The 21,725-nt window shown below is 42.8% G+C and overlaps 1 non-coding gene across 1 annotated transcript; it reads right to left on the bottom strand.

Annotated features, from left to right (window-relative positions):
* Positions 1 to 1,209: 1,209 nt before the first annotated feature.
* LOC141604422 (small nucleolar RNA R71) lies at positions 1,210 to 1,316 on the bottom strand. The gene has a single exon (XR_012526122.1). It is a non-coding gene; the product is annotated as a small nucleolar RNA R71 (small nucleolar RNA).
* Between the last annotated feature and the right edge of the window lie 20,409 nt (positions 1,317 to 21,725).

Genomic DNA, 21,725 nt, shown 5'->3' with positions numbered 1-21,725 from the left:
TAGACCATGCATATAGTTGAGTAGGGAGGATTAAGTCGACTTGTAGGTGTTGTACAATATAATCGATTCGGCTCCGGGACCCAAACCTTCTTAGGATTGTAAGATATAAACCAACTCGATCTATCACAACAATAATTGCTTGCTTATAATTTGAGAATATGTCTGTATGATCAATTCCCATGAATCCCCTATGACCCCATGACACCCTAGTGCTTTTAATCAATTGTTTACATCTCATTTTAGTCATCTTGCTTGCTTACTTTTATTGCTATTTAGTTTAGTGATCTTCTTATCTCAACCCAAATTGTGACACCCCTAGACACCGCTACTTGCAATCGAAAATCCTACATCAATACCCGTCCCTTGGGATCCGACCTTTACTTGCCTCTTTACTAATAGTAGAGTTGTTTATGAAGTTATAAATATTGTTTTGGTCTAGGTGCTCCTAACGACAAGTAACCGAAATCTAAGCTCCAAGTGAGTCCGACAAAAAATGGCGCCGTTGCCGGGGACAGTGTTAACTTGATTTGATTTTCTTAGATTGTTATTAGTTGTGTCTTTCTTTACCTTGGGGAAGTGAAACTCCTCAAGGTTTGTTCTAATTGTTTTCGAGTTGTTTGATATTTTGCATGTCTAGAAGATCACAAGGTAACTTATTACCCATTGATCACGAAATTGAAAGGACTTTGACAACCAATAGAAGACTTGCTAGAGGTACTTTGAGAGGTATTGGTGAGGTTGTAGATATTCAACCAAATACTATTGAGTTCATCAACCCTTTTGCAAGAGAAGGTGAGGAGAACCCAACACAAAATCAATCACACAACCAACCCACAATGCCTAAGTTTTCATCACATTCCGTACCAACCGAGGAGAACCTACCCAATGGTACTCCCCCACCACAACACTTAACCGGGAATTTCATTGCTAAATCCGCATTTATCCAATTAGTCGAAAGAAGCCAATTTGGGGGGGATGCCTAGTGAAGACCCTCATTCCCATATGGAAACTTTTTGTTACTATTGTGATGCGATTTCACAAACCGGAGTTACTCAAGACCAAATTCGATGGGTCTTATTCCCTTTTTTTCTAATTGGCACCGCAAAACAATGGTTGAAAAGCCTTGATAAAGCTACTCTTGGAATTGACTCTTGGAAGAAGTTGGCTCTAGCTTTCTACAAAAAATTCTACCCTCCGGAAAAGACTAACATGCTAAGAGCTCAAATTACGGGTTTTAAGCAAAGGGATGAAGAATCTTTGTATGAAGCTTGGGAGCGATTCAAAGGAATTTGTCGCTCATGTCCTCATCATGGGCTTAGCGAGTGGTTCTTGGTACAACAATTTTAGAATGGTCTTTATGAAGACTCAAGAAACATTCTCAACATGGGATCAAATGGTATGTTCACCGAAGTTGACGATAATCAAACTTGGAACAAGATTGAGGAAATGGCGGTCCATAATTCACAATATAGTAGACCTCGCAAGGCTACTAGAGGAGGAAAGCATGAAGTGGACTCTATTACTCAATTGGGTGCTCAACTTAGTGCTCATATTGATACCATTAACTTAAAGTTTGAGAAGGCCATGGCTAAACTTGAAGAAGCCTCAAAATCACCAAAGCATCATGTTAATGCCATGGTAGCATCTTCATCAATCCCAAGTGGGATATGTGAGAATTGTGGAACTTTGGGACATGACCAAAGTGAATGTAGGGGAACAAATGAGCAAGTGAATGCTTTTCAAGCATACAAAAGTGGTACCCCTTATTCCAACTATTACAATGAAAACACCAAATTCCACCCAAATCTCTCATACAAAAGCCAAAACGTTCAAAACCCTCAACAAACATACACCCCACCTCCCATGAGAAACCAAAATCAAAGACCCTTTTACAACCAAAACCAAGGTTATCAAAATCAAACTCCATACAATCAACAAAATGACCAAGATTTTGATGTTCAAAAAGCGGTCCTCCAAATGCAAAAGAATCAACAAGAATTTTTCACTCAAATGCAAAAAGATAGCCAAGCAAAAGACATCACCATCAACAACATCCTAGCCCACACAAAAATGTTGGAAACTCAAATGACCCAACTAGCAACTTCAAACTCTCAAAGACAAAAGGGGCAATTACCACCTCAAGGTAATCCCCCAAGACATGAAACGGTTAGTGCCATTCACTTGAGGAGTGGTACGAAATATGAAGGGCCAAAGAAGCAAGTTGAGGATAAAGTTTTGGAAGCTAGTGACAAAGAAGAAGTTGTGCAAAATTCTAAGGAAGGAGAACCAACAAATCAAGAAGTTTCAAAGAAAAGTGAAGAAAAAGCCAAAGAGAAGGAGCCCATTGTGATTAGACTTCCATTTCCAAGTCGTCAAGCTAAGCCTAAGTTTGATGACCAACTTGGAAAATTCATGGAGATTGTGAAGAATTTAGAAGTCTCGATTCCTTTCACGGAATTGATCAATCACGTGCCGGCCTATGCAAAGTACATGAAGGACATCCTTACGAAAAAGAAGTCGATCCGGAAGCTTGAAACTATCGCTTTCACTAAGGTGAGTAGTGCAATCTTTCAAGGGAGTTCACCTCCGAAACTTAAAGATCCGGGAAGCTTCTCAATACCGTGTACCATTGGCGATACCACGATCAACAAGGCTTTGTGTGATCTAGGAGCAAGCGTGAGTGTTATGCCGTATTCGGTTAGTAAAAGGCTAGGGATGGGAGAGCTTAAATATACCAACATCACACTCCAAATGGCCGATAGATCAACGAAGACACCGTTAGGGATATGGGAAGATGTTCCCGTGAGAATCGGCAAATTCTTCATCCCGGTGGACTTTGTCACTGTTGACATGGAAGAAGACTCCAATATTCCGATCATCCTAGGAAGACCTTTCTTGCACACCGCGGGTGCGGTGATAGATGTGAAGCATGGAGAGCTTACTCTAGAAGTGGGAGATGAGACCATAACTTTCAATCTTGACAAGACCATGAGGGCTCCCCGATTGCATGAGCCATGCTTTATGGTTGATCATTATAGCCGGAAGGATGATAGGAAGAAGTCGGAATTCCAATGGAAAAAGAAAATTGATGATGCTCCATTCAATGAGCAAGGGAATAGCAACAAAGAGAGCTTGAAAAGCTCACCCAAATCCAACAATGAAGAGGATGGCCTCATTGGCCAAAACAAGAAAGAAGGAGAGTTGTCTCTATCAACTCAAGAAATTTTTAATGATCAAGTAGACGAAGTTTGCGGTCTTTGGGATGATGAGTTCGAAGGGATATTCAATCCCTACATTGGTAATGCTATGAACCAAGACCATCACGGAGAACAACAAGTGCAAAAATCTATTGAGGACCTTTATCATGACAATGAACAAGCTTTCGACTACTTCTTCAAGGTGTTGAGTAACATCAACAACACCTTGAACATGCCCTCTTGACATCTCACATTGGATGAGAGTTTGGTGGAGTCTTCCCTAAACCACCATTTGTAAATATTCTAACTCCCTAACTTGCATTTCAATTTTTACATTGCATTCTTTGTCATTTTTGGATTTATATTTTTGTGCCTTGATCAAGATATTCATCATTTGAGAGAAGTGAGGGAGGGACTTATGATTTTATTGATGTGTAGTGCTTTGACTTTGTGTGGGGATAGCAATTGCTTAGGCTATTCATGCCTTTGAAGTGCCCCTACAATGAAAAACACGAGAATTGAAGAATGAAAATGATACGGGTTGTGCAGTACCCACGGATGGACCTGAATCCGTGTGGTCAAGGAAGAATCTGAGCGGCCAAAAGGTGAATCCGCTCTTCGTCAAGGAATCCGAGCGGCCAGCATACAATCCGCTCGTCTGGCAAAGCTGCAGAATTCAAAAAACTGATCTGACACAAAATCCGAGCGTCTCAATTAAGAATTCGCTCGTCTGATTCTGGACGCTCGTCTTACAGGAAAGACACTCGTCTTACACGAAAGACACTCGTCTTTCTGCTGTTGCATTATAAAGTTTCTCCCTGTAACAGAATCTGAGCGTCTGTCCAGGAAGACGCTCGTCTCAAATTGAAAAATCCGCTCGTCTTTGCTGAAAGACGCTCGTCCTGTGGCATCTTTTCCTGGGTCAAATATCGCAAAATCCGCCCGTCCAGACCCTTGGTCCGCTCGTCCCCTGCTGCTGTTTCAAACATAACGGGTCTTTTTGACTCCCTTCCCTCATTCATTCTCATTTCTTCTACATTCAAACACTACCCACTACCCAAAAACCCCAAAAACCCTCATCCTCTACATCAACAAAACCAAATTTCCTCAACCAAATTCAACAAAATCAAATCCAAACTTCCTCACAACAAAAATTAATCACTCCTTTTGCAACAACAATTGATTCAAATACCAAAATCTTCAACTTTTGAGTCGATTTTTAAGATACAAAGCAACATTCTTTCATCTTAAATCGATTTGAGCATAACTAAAAATTGGAGATTTCAATCTTTCTTTGGTGTAATCAAGAATGACAAGAACTAAAGGAGGTAACAAGGCACTCCCAAAGAAGACACTTTCAAAAAGGCAACAAGCTCTTCAAGCAAAACAATTGTCAAAGGCATTGGTAGTCCATGAGGCAAGGTTGGAGGTTCAACAAGGTCCCCCTATGGAAGCTACAACATCAACAACTCCGGTCATTGAGCAATTATCCAATTATCCGGAGGTAATTTTCACTTCCGACTCTCATAGGGATAAATTTGTTCTCTTTGCTAAGAAGCCCATTATGCCTACAAAATTTATTTGTGAAGATGCATTGTCAAAGTTGGGTGTTATTGAACAAACCAAAACCTTCTTTGAGTCTATGGGATTGGGTAAATTGTTTACCATGAAAGAATTGACATACCCCTCCCTCACCTTGGAATTTTTGAGTTCCTTGAAAGTCACAAGGGTGGAGACTAGAACCCACGTCGAGTTTCGTCTTACAAATGTTGATAGACGCATCACTTATGGCGAATTGAGTAAGATTTTAGGCCTTAGCGAAACCCCGAAATATACAAAGATCCCCGACAAGTATGACCCTGCTCCTCTTTGGATGGCAATTTCCGGAAAGAAATTTGTGCGCTTTCATGATTGCCGTGCTCTATTAGTCCACCATCCGGGCATTAGAGTGTGGCATAAAGTCATTGGGAATACTTTGATAGCAAGAAATGGCACTAATCATCTTACCAAGCTCGATTGTGTTCTTCTTGAGTCGGCCTTGAACATAGGAAGGGAATTTACTAAGCGATATAATGCTCTAAGACTTTTGGTTGAACGATGGCTTAATGTCGATTGTGGTAAAGAGGGCACCGCTTTCATTGTAAATGGAGGACTAGTTACCCATTTGGCCAAGCACTTTAACCCAAATTTCAACAAAGAGAACACTTATGTGGCGGTTAAAGGAGGCCATCTCATCAATATGGACACCATGATTCACAAGTTTAAGTGGGTCAAGCATGATTCTCTTGATACCAAATATGGGTGGTTAACCAATGAAGCTAGATCCTTCACCTTGCCTTCAAAGATTTGCCGATTGACTGCTCACCGAACAAACTACCTTCTTCCACTCTCCGAGGAGACCGAGTATATTATTTAACAACAAAGAGGCGAGATTGACGAGGCCTCCTCCTCCATTATCACCCCACCTTACCCATTTGAATACCAAGAGTTCAAACCCAAGGATGTCGAGGTAGGAAATGATTACATGACTCTACTCATAAGGGAAATGCACAAGCAAGCTTACAATGATAGAGTGGAAGCTTACAAGGCCCAATATCCGCCCCTCCTACATCTAGCTAGGCAAGGACTTCTTGATCCATTTTGTCCTTTGCCTGGTTGGGCGGATAGGGAAGTATTCTTTCCTAGCATTCCTAGTGGTAGTAGACCGGGTGGAGAGGAGATGGTTGTTGAAGAGGGTGGTGTTCAAGAAGAAGAGGTTCAAGAAGAGGTTCAACAAGAAGAAGCTCAAGAAGAGGAAGAGGAAAGTGAGGAAGAACAAGCAAGTGAAAGTGGGACTGGAGACGATTCCACATCTATGGAAGTTGATGATACCTCAAGAGAGGAGGACGATGATGATGGTGATACGATGGGTGAAGATTAGCAAACTTTGGAGGCTCCTACATTCTTACACCTCCATTATGGTTTGTCTACTTCCCTTGTTTTTATTTTATCTTGATCATTTATTTTGTGGAGTCCTAGCAACATGGAGGACTAACACCTTGGCTTCATTAAGGTGTTCATTTTTATTGTTCCCAACTTGTAAAATCCAAAATGACAATCTTTAGTTTCATGCATTGCATTCCATGTGCATGAACTACCCCGAAATTCAAGACATTAGAAATAATGTCTATTTTGGTTTGGGGAAGTCCATGCATATGCATTGGGAGCTAATTTAAATTATGCTCTCCGCCATAACAAAAACACATGCATCATGTAGTGTAGCTTAGTGTAATTTGCATTTAGTTTAGAAATCATACATTTTCATTGCATAATTTCCTATCGTATTGGCCATTGAGGACAATGCCCATACTAGTGTGGGGATGGGAAATTCTAACTTGACTTTTATTCAAAATCAAAAAAAATCAAAAATTTCGAAAAATCCAAAAAAATTGAAAAATTGAAAAAATCAAAAACATGTTCATTCCTTTATAGTGTAGTCTTGTATATATTGTTGTATATATTGTGTTTGTTCATCCTTGTTCACATTGATTGACTACGCCACATCCGAGACATGAGGATATTGAAGACCGCATGGTATGATCTTTCCAATCTCCTTTTTCCTCCTTATGTTAATGACTATGTGGCTTTATTTTGATTGATGCGGTAAAAACAATGTGAATTTAGGATTGCATTTAGATTATTTGGCATACTAGTTGGTAGAAGCATATGCATTACAATGTATAAATGTTAGTTGCATCATGGCATGTAGTTTGCATGTTAGAAAAATTTTGTGAAACCGTCTACTTGGGAAGCTTGACAAGTGTATATAGGCCATAGTAGATGCTTTTTCTTCTTAAGACTTTGCTTGTTAGAATACTTGTAAAACACCCTAGGATGTGTCATGCTAGTATCCTTTGACCCATGGATTAAGGCCTAGTCAAGAGTACCTTGTGGTGTGATAACTCCTTGGCTACCGTTTATTCCAAGGTGACCCTTGAAACCATGCAACCATCATTCATCCATCTTCTACCATACATTTTGTCATCAAAGGGAATGGGCACAAAAATTGTTCAAATTTGAGAAATGAAAAGAAAAGAAAAGAAAAAGTTTGCAATTGCATCAAAAGAAAAGAGGAGTAACAAAAATGAAAACTCCTATGCTTCAAATATAAGCACCCTGACTACATATGGGGTGACTTTGAAAATGTTCAAAAGAAAATGCAAAAAGTTGAAAATTGTCAAGTATTGAAATGCCAAAAATCAAAAGAAATGGCAAAAAGAAATTGTTCTCAAATGTTATATACCACAAGAAACTGGGAAAAACAACAACAAAAAGCAAACTCCCAAAATGAAACTCAAATACTATTGATCCCTTTATCCACCGTATCCACTTTTGTGCATGGTAGAGAGGGGACGACCCTTCTTCTTGTCTAGGCAAGAAGGTGTGGACAGCGGGGGGCCCACGGGGGCGCTTGGGAGGAAGAGAACAAGCGTTTGCATTTTTGTTGGAGTCGCCACCAATTTTTATGGGAAATTGGAACCGTTCGAATACCTCGTGTCATGTCAAGACACAAAGTAGAGACATGAACACTAAGAAATCGTTACCCTTAGCATTCTATGTCTAGAATGACTCTCGTGGATGCCAATGAACACGGGTGTTCACAGAGATCTGGAGTAAGGGGTGAGGGTACGTATTAGGAAGCTCTTTTGATCGAACACCTAATCCCGCCCGCCTTGATAGCGGCCTCTACTAATGATTAGGGAAAATCGTCTATACTTGATATATTGTCGATTATATGCATGCAATGCAACATCCAAGTTTTAATCCTAACATGTGAGAATTAGGCTAAGTCGGTGAACAATTAATTTAGCATACAATTAATGTCGAAGTAGGATTTAATGCTCAATTATATGTGAAGGCATACAAATGATACAAGAAATATGATAAATACAATAAAAGAAAATTACAATAATGAAAATTATAATAATTACATCGGGTTTAGCGATTTATGTCGAAAATACCTTTAAAACGGATAAATTGAGAAAAAGAATAAAGAAATAATTAACGAACAGATCAGAAGGTGATAATACGGATAATAGTCAATTATACGTATGCTAATTAAACTAGGTCAAGCTACAACGGAGTTCAGATACAGAACTCATCCTGGAACAGGCGCAGCAGAGCTGCGCCCTCTGGAAGAGGCGCAATAGTTGCTGCGTTTGTTCCAAGGGTGAGTTCTGGTTATGAAGCCGGAACTGCAAATCGTTAATATTAATTGATGAATTTAATGATCGATTAATATATTTACTCGGATGGAAGTGATTAATAGGTTATTTACATGTGATAAATGGTCATGAAAGCAATAAAACATGGATGAGACGGAATATTACGGATTATTTACATGAATGAACGATTAATTAGTGACATGGGGGAATTAAATAAACTAAACATGATGAATTGATGACAAATTAATGACGAATATGACAAAAGACAGATGGAAAGTATATCAAAGATCGAATTCCAGAAACTCAATATGAACAAATCGAATTTCTACAACCCGGATTGAATTTAATGACGAAAACCCGCAAATATTGGATTATAAGGGATTTAAGTCGGATTTATGATGGATAAAACGTGTTAATGATGAATAATAATATACATGTAATTATTATGCTATTATATCAAATAATTGACAAGAAACAAACGAAACAAATAAACACGAACGAATTACAAAGGACGAAGGAAGAAGAAAGGAAGCAGGAACTGCGGCAGCCTCACGAAGAGGCGCAGCAGGAACTGCGCTCCTTCGAAGAGGCGCAGCAATTGCTGCGTCCTTTCTCGACGGTTTGTCTTCTGGAAATCCGTAAAAAGAGGTTTTAAAGCACGGTTTTAGAAATCGGTTTTAAGAGATGTTTTCGACATAAACCTTACAATTGATGATACAAAAGATAAATAACAATAATAAAGAGAGATTTATACCCTCAGACTTACATGTTTGACGAAACGAGAAGGACTAAGTTATCGATTAGCGATGCTCGACTCGAACTATAATGCAAATACGAAAGTGCCCTCGTAAGAGGAAAACGATTAAGATTAGTTAAGTTGATTGATGTGGAGTTGGTCAAATTGGTCGGTCATGCAAACGAGGCTGGTACTCAGAAGGATCCGAGCTTACGTGGTCGAATGTTCAAGCACGTAGACGCCAAAAAGTAAGAACAAAGGTCTAGAATGCAAAGGGAGAAGAGAAGGGCGGACACTCGTGTGAGAAATATGAGGAGCGAAGGCTCCTATTTATACTAATCACGTGGAGGAATTAGGGTTTCGGAGAGTCTTTGGAAGTGCATCTCGGAAAGATATGAAAAAGATACGAAAATTACGCAGAAAAGGACCTAGGAAGAGGCGCAGCAGCCACTGCGTCTCTTGGAAGAGGCGCAGCACCTGCTGCGTCTGTTCCCTAGTGGTTTCCTCCTGCGAAAGACAGATTTCCGTGTTTGATTTATAGAAGGACGGAATAATTCGGTTTTCCTTAATATCTTCTGTGAATATTACGGGAAATTGTTTACCAAAGAATAAAGATTGTGAAATATTTATAAAATATGGAATAGAAATATCCGGAACATTCCAGAACATTCTGACTCGGGATTTAACGGTTATCAGAAAATGAAGACGGTTTTAGGCCCGGACTCCAAATGTACTCTAATTACTGTCAAAACGACCGTATCGACACGTAGATGACAACTAAGAGGTAGACATTAGTATTTGAGCAATCACTTGACGATAAACTTACGAACTGTCATAAATCGTTCCGCGTACCAAACATGCGGCCCAATCATCACCGGGTGGTTTGCGAGAGGTGCAGAAATGAGGTATCTACTGAGCCCCCACTTTGGTCGAGGCTTGGACAAGGCGAAAGCCAAAGTATAGCCATCAGGTCAATCGAAGATTACAACCTGACGACTATGGCGACGCGAGGCGGCTCAAGGGATCTGAACCAAGGACCTGTCGTCGGGAACATTTTAGAGTCTGTCGACTATCGGGGAGGGTCGCTTAAAGTCCATTAGACTACGTGAGGAGGCTCGCCAGCCATAAGAAGAGATCATACCTGAGACTTCCGGACGGAACGGGACTGAAGGTGCTTCGGCGAAACTCTTGGGCCTGAAGATAACTTGGTGCCTGAAGATATGACGGTTTATCCTGAAAAGGGGTATCTGAAGGATTAAAAGGAAACGATGATTCTGAGGAAAAACGGCAGGACACAGTCGGGAACTGCTGGGAGAAATCTGTTCGTGTTCAGCTTCGAACAAACTTTGGAAGAAATAGGGGCTGATGTTGATCTCCATGTCTCGAGAGGGAAAGTCTATCCGCTTACTCTCGTTGGGGAACTAATCTCCAGGTCTCGAGAGGGAAAGTCTATCCGCTTACTCTCGCTGGGGAAATATAATGAAGGCGTGTCGAAACACTTGTGAAAGAGATAAGTGCTCGTTGTGACAAGCAAGGTCTTGGAAGCGATAAATAACGTGTAATAGTCTGCTGTTGGCTTAGACATACGGGCCGGAACGAAAGATAATCGTCAAACGGACCAAAAAGATAAAATAGCATCAAGGAAGAGGCGCACCAAAGATGGCCCCACAAATAACGAACTTATAACGAATTTTTGAAAACTCGTAAGGAGGGAACACCAAGAAGAGGCGCAGGAAGAGCTGCGTCTCTTGGAATAAGCTTGGCCCTTTCTTTGCGTCATTCTAAGGGTGTATTTTCTGCGTAAACGCGATAAACAGAGGGATTATTTCATTTGTTCCGAAACACAAATCACACAATATTCTCTCAAATCTTAACCATTTCCGCCAAGGTATGTGTCTCATTCTTGCATTAATCTTCTGTATTTGTTCAATTTTGGATCGAAAAAATTAGGGTTTATGACCCAATTAATCGAAAATTTGGGGCTTTTCCCCCAAATACATTTGCCTTGTAAAATTGGTATTAGAAACAGATAATTGGTAATATAAGGAATATAACCATGTAATTATCTCGAATTTTCGTTGAGTTTTGAGCATTTGAGTGAATTTGAGACGGTTTCACAGCTAAACCGTAAATTTCTTCGAAAATAGCCTTAGGATTGCCCATTTGCGATGAAACTTGATATTTGGGATCCTTGGATGATGGGTAAACTTCCTACCATCTCGGAATTTTGGTTTGTGACAGCTTTTTCAGGACACTTTTCTAGGGCATAATCGCCGTTATAACGAAATGCTGCCGAAATTTCGACTCGAACCCATGACTAGGCTTCAAATTAGGCTTGAATTGACCCAAGTTACCACGTGAGTGATCGGGTTTGTGAGAATATGGCCAAAGATGGCGATAAAAGAGCGGTTTCAGGGCTTCCGAAGGCTCGAAAATCCCTTAACCAAGGCTTGTCGTCACGTGACGCGGCCAAAATTTGCTTTAATGTTGCAGGTGATGAGGCTTCTACTTCTGGGAGAGCTCCCATGGAGATAGACTCTACTGTTATCGAGGAGGCTTTGGAGTAGGCCTTCACCGCCGCGGTGATGGCTGCTGGGGACGAGGTCCACGAGGAGGAGGCTGTTGAGGAGGAGGAGGCCCCGAGACGGGCCAACGTTGGACGAGGAGGTCGTCAGCTGAGGGGAGCTCCCTCGTGGGCTGAGACCTGGGAGAGTAGGCACCTGCTTTGGGCTGCAGAGGGTCACCTGTCCTACAGGACGGTGAAGAGCTTGGTAAATAGGAATTCACTACTCATCACTCATCTTCTTTCATTTCACTTGTTCAAATCTCTTCCAATTTTCATTCAAAAACTAAAGATATCTTTTGTTTCAAATCACAATAGGAGGCCGGGAACATCAGGTCGTTCTCGGGTTACACGATAGCGATGGAGTGCTACGAGCGGCTGTCGGCGGAGGAGCGCGCCATGATCGATCGTGGAGCATTTGGTGCCTTGGTGTAGGCCTGGAGGGATATCGTGAAGAGGAAGATGCGGGCTAACCTTAGCCTGGTCCGCGCTTTCTTGGACCGATTCTGGGATACGACTTCCACTTTTCACATGCCTTTTGGTGAGGTGGGAGTCACTCTGGAGGACTACGGCATGATTTCAGTCCGCCGTGTGGGTCCGAGATCGTGGAGTGGCGGAGGCGCCATGAGGGTGGACTCGGCCGAGGCTAGGAGGTTGATCGGTTGGAACTTGTCGCCGAAGGCTGTTACAGTGCCGGGTTTGGTGCCCAGTTCCTACGTTCGAGACTACTTTGCGGGAAAGATCCCGGCGCTGGTGACGATTGACGGGAGGGAGACGGCTCCTCCTCCCTGTACAACTGAGTAGAGGGCTCGTTTGTGGCTTTGGTGGTTTCTTTCTTCGATCTACCTCGGAGACAAGGGAGAGAGGCTGTCGACGAAGCTCCTTCCCTTCCTTTCTGACCTGAGCTCCCTAGGGCATTGGGATTGGGTCACTGCTAGTTTTGCGGTCCTCATCCGCTTCATGAGGGCCATGGTTCGTCCGGAGTTGATGGAGAAAGGGACTTCTCCTGGCGCTGTCGGACCTGGACTGCTGTTGGAGGTATGGACCTTTGTTTAGACTAAAATCAATTCTTTTTCTTTATCAAATCACGAAAGATCGTTATTGACTACCTCGCTTCACAGGCGTGGGTGTACTCCTACTTTCCGGGCCTCGCGCCCAAGAGGACGGAGCCGCTGGAGAAGGCCTATCCCGTGGTGAGGGATTGGGTGATGTGCAGGACGAGGAGCAAGCGTTCTTCTCACGGTGTCTACCGGCGGGACGTGAACGCTCTTCAGCTGGACAGCGTAAGCATCTCACTTATATTCATTTGCTTCTTCATTGCTTTTTAAATCGATCATAAGAATGATTCCTTGTTTATCTTGTCCCAGTGGGTGCCCAGGCCTTGGGCGGAGTACGCTGGAGCGCCTCCTTTTGTGGCTGAGGTCCTTCGACCTAGGAGCTCGAGCCGACTGCTGTTGAGGACGTCGATGGGTCCTGTGTGGTACTTGGACGAGCGCTTGGCTCGTCAGTGCTCTCGGGATGTGTTGACGGTTCCCATCGATCCTCCTAGGACGATGTTCAGGGAGCCTTCTGAGGCAGAGAGGGAGGCTGACTTGGTTGGCGTTAGTAGTGACGCCCTCCTTCTTCCTGGCGAGGACTACTCGGCGTTCCTCTACGGGAGGTTGGCGTACTGGCCGGTTGTGGTGAGTATGTTTACTCTTCTTCTTTACTTGATTTAAAACTATGATGAAAGATCATCGATTAATGAGAAATATTTGGTTTTGCAGGAGGTTGAGGCGGCGGGCATCGAGCCCCCAGAGTACCCCGAGACCCTCGAGTACACTGACACGACTGGGAGGACAACGACCTCCGAGCTGCGTGACTTTGACGTGGCTGTGACGGATGCTGGCCTGGACGATTGGCAGCATCTGATTCGGAGGGTGAACCTCTAGTTTTGCATAATTTTTGTGTAGGAACACATTTGATTGAGTTTGTTCAATTATTGAGAACTTCTTTTTGAAAATGCAGGTTGCGCCGTCTCGGTTCGTGGTGTTATGGAGGGTGGCCAACCGGCTGCGAGCTACTGCCGTCGAGGCACTTATCGGCGGTCGAGGTCGTCAGGTATGAACCTTTCACCTATTTCATTTTTGAATTTTGATTTTCCAACTTTTCTTGTAATTGCTTGAAATGATTGACATGAGCTAATTTTGTTGTTTACAGGGGGACCGCGAGCTGGAGCGAGAGTTGGCTCAGTCTCGGGAGGAGACAGCTCGCTTGTTGAGGGAGCTCGAGGTTCGAGATGCCGAGATTGCTGCTCTTGCGGCAAGAGTTGCGGAGCTGGAGGGCGACCGGCAGTAGTTTTGTGTAGTTTTTGTTTGTTTGTTGGTTTGTATTTTGCACATTTTGTACATTTTGGACCTTCATTTTGAACATTAGGACTTTGTTTGGGCGAGAGCCCCATTTGTTGTACATTTCCCTTTTTGGTTGTATATAAGATGGCACGAGTGCCTTTTTTCTTTGGGTTGTGTTGCTTGTATATCTGCGCAGGTTAGCTTTGAACAGGTTTGGTAGATGACGGTTTACGCCGTCATGCTGCCGAAATTTACATAGAAATCACGCAAAACATACATTTGTATATACACATAGCCTGAATTAGCGCAAAACGAATGACTCAAAGACACGCAACAATGCAAAAATTTTGCCGGAAACGACCGGACGGTAGGGAGGGTTACCCCTAAAAAAAAGAAAAAAAATAGAAACCTATAAGTTAGAAATGAAATGAAAAAAGGAATAAAAGAAATATAAATGAAATAAAAAATATAAATTTTGAAATGAATTAAATCAAAATGAAAGTTATTTCCTAAAATGAATTATATTAAAAATGAAAATTATTTACGAAAATGAATGATATTAAAAATGGAAATTATTTACTAAAATGAAAATGTGCAAGTGTGGTAAAATGGTGAAGATGTCGATATTGCCTCGAAATGCGTGCCCGCGGAATTAGGAAACACGAAATATGGTAATTTCCACGTATTTACCAAAATAATAACCCGTAGGAATAGGAAATTATTCGTCACGGAATTAGGAAAGATCCAACGCGGAAAATCACAGAAGCTTAACTGAGGAAGAGGCGCAGCATGAGCTGCGTCCCTTTGAAGAGGCGCGGCAGGTGCTGCGTCTGTTCCCAGGTGGTTCTGTTCTGGCAGATTTTTGGAAACAGAAATTAGTATAAATAGAGACGTCGATAGAGCTTTTATTCACACAATTCTTCCGTCTCTTCTTCGTCTTATTACATAAAATTCTCAAAATAATCTCTTTATCATGAATACTTTGGAGATTCGCTTAAAAGAATGGACCAACGAATTTTCAAACATGGAGAAATATGATATGGGCGCCTATAATCTTGGATCATTGTTGAGTTTGAAGCTTATCAAGGTTGTCAAACCATTCTTGGATGCTTGTCTTGATTATTGGGACCCGAATTACCACGTTTTTGCATTCTCTGGAGGCGATATTTGCCCATTTCCTGAAGAAGTTGCTGCGATTGGCGGATGGGACCCTGAACACTTGCCTGCCATTCCTTCTACTTCGCAAGGGTATAAAAGCAAATTTAGAGACTTGCTTGGGTTGACTAGACTCGAGGTGGACCGTCTAGTGACCTCGAAGGGAGTGCGAATGTTGGACTTCATTGACCGATTTATTAACAGGGCCGACCCCACCTTTTCTTATGTTGCTAGGCGAAGGGCATTTGGATTTTGCTTGTTGCATGTGTATGTCTTCCAAGGGCATGTTGATGAAGACTTGAGAGGTGATCCCCGTCTTCTGGGCCTTGTTGAGCAAATGGAGCTGCGCGGGAGCCCAGCTTGTTTATGCTTAGGAGAGATCTTGTTGGGCTTGGATAATAGAAAAGCCAACCGCGACCTACCGTACTTGGGAAGTCCCGTCATTCTGCAGGTAAAAGAGCATTTTTTTTTTCTTTTTTTTTTTCGTTTTTTTTTTCTCGTTTTTTTCGTTTTTTTTTTCTTGTTTCTGATGTCTAATACCTGCTTTTGGTAGGTGTGGCTTATGGAACGGCTTCGATTGATCGAGGCCCCAGTTCACGTTCCTTCTTATCATGCTCGTTCAATTGCGATGAGGACCAGGTTGTACATGGTGGACTTCACCCGAGTCTGCAATTATTGGGAGAACAAACTGAAGAGTGATGATGGCCCCTTGATTAGGTGGATTGTACCGTGGTGGCACCTTAAATCTGTCACTGGAGTATCTTCTTTGGATCCTACTCGATCCGTGCGCATTCCTGGCTTGGAATTCATGGTGTGCATCTTCCCGGAAAGGCTGATGAGACAGGTTGGACTAAAACAAACGATCCCGAAGCTTGACACCGTCCCGCAGACCGCCGTGGCGCTTACTACAGAGAGCCGAAGGGAGTGGGCCATTAAATGAGCCCAAAGAAACATGTGGTTCTTGAACTCTTCTGCTAATGCCTTATGGGTGTCGGATTCCTATCTGCGATGGAGGAAAGCTACTACTCCGGAAGAGCGCGAGAGATTGAGGAAGCGCGAGCCCGTCGACTACAAGGTGCGTGAGGTGGAAAAAGAGAAGGAGAAGCATCTGACCGAGGGAGAGGAGGAAGCCGGGTTTCGAGTCGTTCATCCTTCGAAGAAACCGAAGACCTCTCCTGTCGTGGAGAAAGTGATTGGCAAGAATGGTAAGGCCAGGCCTCGAGAAAGATCGTTGGTGATTAGGTCCGAAGTGGCGCAAGAGCGTCCGGCTCGAGGTCGTGACAAGAAATATGACAAGAATGACAAGGGCAAAGGGAAAATGGAGGAATAGCCCTAGTCTTTATTATTATTTATTATTATTATTATTATTGTTGTAATAAAGAAGGTGGGGTTTTTAGAATCCTAGCCTATTTATTTTTATTATGTAGCGTATTATTATTAGAAAAAAGAATGAAATAAAAAAGGTTAAATGGTTATGAAACCGTTGTGATTTTCTATTTATTATTCTTCTCGAATTCCAAATGCAATGCAAATGTCCTTCTATTTACATTTTAAAATAATGGGTTGTATCCTGTGAAGGATTGCCTACGTATTCATTAAAAATGAAATCAAACCCTTGCGCGTAGTTCGAGTAAATGTAAAAGAATAATTGTTCTAAGCAAGAGCTTGTAATGAACTTAGAAAATAAGCATGAGCTTTTTACTTACTCTTAAGGTGCAGCTTAGTTTATTTGATGATTTGAGGATGACGAATTTGTCAAAATGCAAGAGCAAAGTGACATTAGCCTATTTCAGCTTGGCCAGGGGCCGTTTATTTAGTGCCATAAGAGCGGCACGTGGGGTTACGCGAGGCGCGTTTTTTGTTCCTATTCTAGGCATAGTACCGTTTTAGTTGGTCAAGGTTCGTTGGGTTGGAAAACTCATTCCCATCTAGGTCTGTGATTCTAACCGCACCCCCTGGAAGTATGGACTTGACTAGAAATGGTCCGGCCCAATTGGGTTTGAATTTTCCTCGTGGGTCGACAGGTAAAAGAGCTCTAACCGATTTGTGTACTAAGTCTCCTTCTTTGATGTTTCTTGGCTTAACCCTTTTGTTGAAAGCTCGTTTGATACGTGCTTGATATGTTTGGACATTATGCAAGGCGCGTAGCCTACGTTCATCCAGGAGGATGAGTTCTTCATATCTATCCCTCTTCCAATCGGCTTCTGGGATTTGACTTTCGAGTAAAATACGCAAGGATGGTATCTCTAGCTCGACTGGCTGTACAGCTTCCATGCCGTAGGTCAAATAGAAAGGGGTAGCCTCAGTGGGCATCCTGACAGACGTGCGATATCCCCACAAAGCAAAGGGTATCTTACTTGGCCAATCTTGATAGTTGTCAATCATTTTCTTGAGAATTGTGACAACGTTTTTGTTTGCCGCCTTTACCGCGCCGTTAGTCTGTGGCCTATAGGGCGAAGAATGGTGATGCCTAATTTTGTACTTGGCTAGCAATTGCTCAGTTTCAGCTTGGAAATGTGATCCATTATCACTAATGATCTCATGTGGGCAACCATATCGACAGATGATGTTGTTTTGTATGAACTTTGCCACATTTTTAGCCGTAAGACTAGTGTAGGAAGCCGCTTCTACCCATTTGGTGAAATAGTCGATTGCCACTAGGATGAAACAGTGACTTCTGTTCGGTGGGGTTATCTTCCGATTATGTCAATTCCCAGTGAGAGAAAATGGCCAAGGAGATGTCATCTTATAGAGCAATGAAGGAGGGACGTGTTGTACATTCCCGAAGATTTGGCAATTGTGACAATGTCTTACATATTTGATGCAGTCGGATTCCATTGTGGTCCAATAATACCCCAAACGTGTGATTTTGTTTGCCATCATGGGCCCACTCATGTGAGGACCGCATTCTCCATCGTGGACTTCTTCCATCACTTTCCGTGCCTGTGAATGATCAAGGCAGCGTAGGATTACACCAAGAGGTGTTCTTTTGTATAATTCTCCTTGCATGAGAACATATTGGGAAGCTAGTAGGCGTATAGCACGTTGTCCCCTTTTGTCCATATCCGGTGGATAGGTACCGTTGAGCTTGAAATTCAGGATTGCTTGGAACCAGGGTTCTTGCGCGATTTCCTCTTCATCGGTGATTTGGTGTACATAAGCCGGCTCCGACCGTCGTTCGATACACAAAGGCATTTCCACCATGTCATCTGGCATATTGATCAAAGATGCGAGTTTTGCAAGAGCATCTGCAAATTGATTTTCTTCCCGAGGTAGGTGTAGATAGGTCACGTGATCAAAGAATTGGGTAACTTGGTCTATTCTGGCTTGATAAGGTGCTAGGGTTTTGCTTCGAATTTTCCAAGATCCCGTAACTTGATTGATGATCAGGGATGAATCCCCATGTACTCGGAGGTTTTTAATGCCTAAGCTCACTGCCGCCTGTAGTCCAATGAGACAAGCTTCGTATTCTGCAGCATTGTTTGTCACCTCGAAGTCGAGTTTGACAGAGATTGGTATATGCTCGCCTTCAGGAGAAATGAGCAACACTCCTATTCCAAATCCTCTTAAGTTTGATGCTCCATCAAAGTAAAGGTCCCAGGAGTCTACATCAGTTTGGAGTATATCCTCGTCTGGAAATGACTAAGTATCTATTGTTTGTGCATCATTGATGGGATTTTCTGCGAAGAATTCGGCAACGGCGCGACCTTTTATTACTTTCAGAGGCACGTATTTGAGATCGAATTCTGAGAGCATCAAAGTTCATCTTGCTAGGCGTCCGTTGAGAACGGGTTTCTCGAAGAGGTATTTGACTGGATCCATTTTGGAGTATATTTTGACGGAGTAGCTAAGCATGTAATGACGTAGCTTCTTCGTTGCCCACAAAAGAGCGAGGCATGTCTTTTCGAGTTGTGAGTATTTACACTCGTACTCCAGGAACTTCTTACTAAGGTAGTAGATAGCCCTTTCTTCACTTCCTACGGTTTGAGCTAGCATGGCACCCATTGCTGTTTCGGTTACCGTGAGATATAAACCAGGAGGTTGATCTCGTTGAGGTGGCATGAGCACTGGTGGTTTAGCCAATATCTCTTTGATTCGGTCAAATGCCTTTTGACAATCATCATCCCACATGGTGTGGTCCGTTTTCTTGAGCTTCTTGAAGATAGGCTCGCAAATCATGGTGAGTTTCGATATGAATCGACTTATATATTGCACTTTTCCCAGGAATCCTCTGACTTCTTTTTCTGTTTGAGGTTGTGGCATTTCGATCAGAGCCTTGATCTTGGAAAGGTCTATTTCTATACCTCATTGGCTAACGACGTATCCCAGGAGTTTGCCAGATGTTACTCCGAATGCGCACTTCTAAGGATTAAGCCTCATGTTGTACTTTCGTAGCCTTGCGAAAAATTTGCGAAGGTTCGCAATATGCCCCTCTCTATCCTTGGACTTGACAATCATGTCGTCTACGTATACCTCAACTTCTTTGTGCATCATGTCATGTAAGAGTGTAGTTGCGGTGCGTTGATATGTAGCTCCGGCGTTGATTAACCCAAACGACATTACCGTATAGCAATAGGTTCCCCATTGAGTGACAAAGGCGGTCTTATACATGTCTTCTATGGCCATCTTGATTTGGTTATAACCCGCATACCCATCCATGAAGGACTTGCTTTGTTTAAGTCCCTAAAATCAACACAAACACGGATTCTCCCATCCTTTTTGGGTACGGGTACTATGTTAGCTACCCAGTCAGAATACTCGAAAACTTTAATGAACCCGGCTTTGAATTGCTTATCAACTTCTTCCTTAATCTTGAGAGCCCAATCCGTTCTCATTCGACGAAGCTTCTGCTTTACAGGCTTGAAACCTGGCTTAATCGGGATTCTATGTTCGGCGATATCCCTGTCGATTCCTAGCATGTCTTTGTAGGACCAAGCGAAGACGTCTTTGAACTCATTTAGGAGGTCTATGAAATCGGCCCTTTCGGTAGAGCTCAAGGTAGTCCCTATCCTAAGTTCTTGGGGTTCTAGTTCGGTTCCTACATTGATGGGTTCGGTGTCCTCTATTACTGGTCCCCCTTCCCCTTCCTGTAGTATTTCTTTGGCTACGTAGGGAGGTATTTCGATTGAGTCCGGGTCTTGATCATCCTCGTATCATCGTAAAAGAATTGCACTCAAGATAACACAAAGAGTAAGCGAACCCGATTTATTCATATTAAAGTTTGAGAAAAGTTGAAACAAAGAAGCCATCGATCCGTGGTCGGTGGCGGCAAAGGGACGATCGTTGGGACATTTCCCGAACTACTGTGACTACTCGAGGCTAAGCTAGGAGAAACAAAGGGAATGGGGATGACGACAGGAGGAGACTCCCTAGTGACTTCTCTAGACTCCGACTCTGACTCCGACTCTGACTCGAATTCATCGTCTTCTGGTTCTCCTTTGAACATCTCTCCTTCTCCAGTGGTGAGCTTGAAGAGTCTTCCTTGATTGTTGGTCCACTTGATTGATTTTCTCCATCCTTTCTGCTGACTCGCGTTAGTTTCTGTGATTAACGCGGCGGGGTTGAAGCGATCGTCTTGAAGTATCATGGTAATGATCTCATCCTCCGCGGCTCTAACAAATCGATCTTCTCCAAACAATAGACTAACAGCTTGTTCGTCTAAGCAAGGTGCTTGACGAGTTTTGACGGTAGGAACCGTTTCTGGAGGGATGAAGTAGCAATCGTGAAAGATCTCGATTCCGGCTAGCTTCCTCTCCAGATAATGCCAAGGCTCGGGAAATCCGTGAAAGAGTTCTAGACTTCCTTCTTTAACAAAGTACCCATTTAGGGTAGGGAGATAGGGTCGCATTTGGACTCCTACATACTTACGGTTTTGAATTTGAGCAAGCATCTCGAGAACTTCCTCTTTAGTGGGTTTGTACCCTAGTCCAAGTGGTATCCTCTTTGAGTTGCCTTCCTTGTATGGTGCGAAGGTGTTTCTTCGAATGGGGTTCAAAGGCATTCCAGGGAAGTATCCCTGGGATTTGAGTATGTGGTTGACCACCAAGTTGGAGTAGGGATCATAGTATAAGGGTGCCAATTCACTTTCTATGACGCTTATGCTTTGGAAGCCCCCAAGTTCATATACTGGGTCTGCAAGGACTTGATTGTTCGACTTCTTTTCGATTATTGCTTTGATGGGTGACGAAGTGATCGTCACCACTTTGCCATTTAGTGGGATCTTGATATTTTGATGAAGGGTGGATGTCACCGCTTTGGAAGCGTGAATCCAAGGTCTTCCTAGAAGTATGTTGAAGGAAGCTTCAATGTCCACTATTTGGAAGTTAACCTTTCGCTCAATTGGCCATGTGGCTATGGTTAGGTTAACGAGCCCTACTACCTTTCGTCGTGTACCATCATATGTGCGAACACCTTGATTGGTAGGGGTCCAATCCGACTCTTTCATGCCTAATTTGTATGTCGTTTTGAGGGGTATGATGTTGACGGCAGAGCCATCATCTACCAAGGTCATTGGCACGTTCTTCTTTAGACAAATTACAG

This window comes from Silene latifolia, chromosome 9 (assembly GCF_048544455.1).
Source record: "Silene latifolia isolate original U9 population chromosome 9, ASM4854445v1, whole genome shotgun sequence".
Classification (NCBI taxonomy): Eukaryota; Viridiplantae; Streptophyta; class Magnoliopsida; order Caryophyllales; family Caryophyllaceae; genus Silene; species Silene latifolia.
This window is presented reverse-complemented; position numbering and strand designations above follow the sequence as displayed.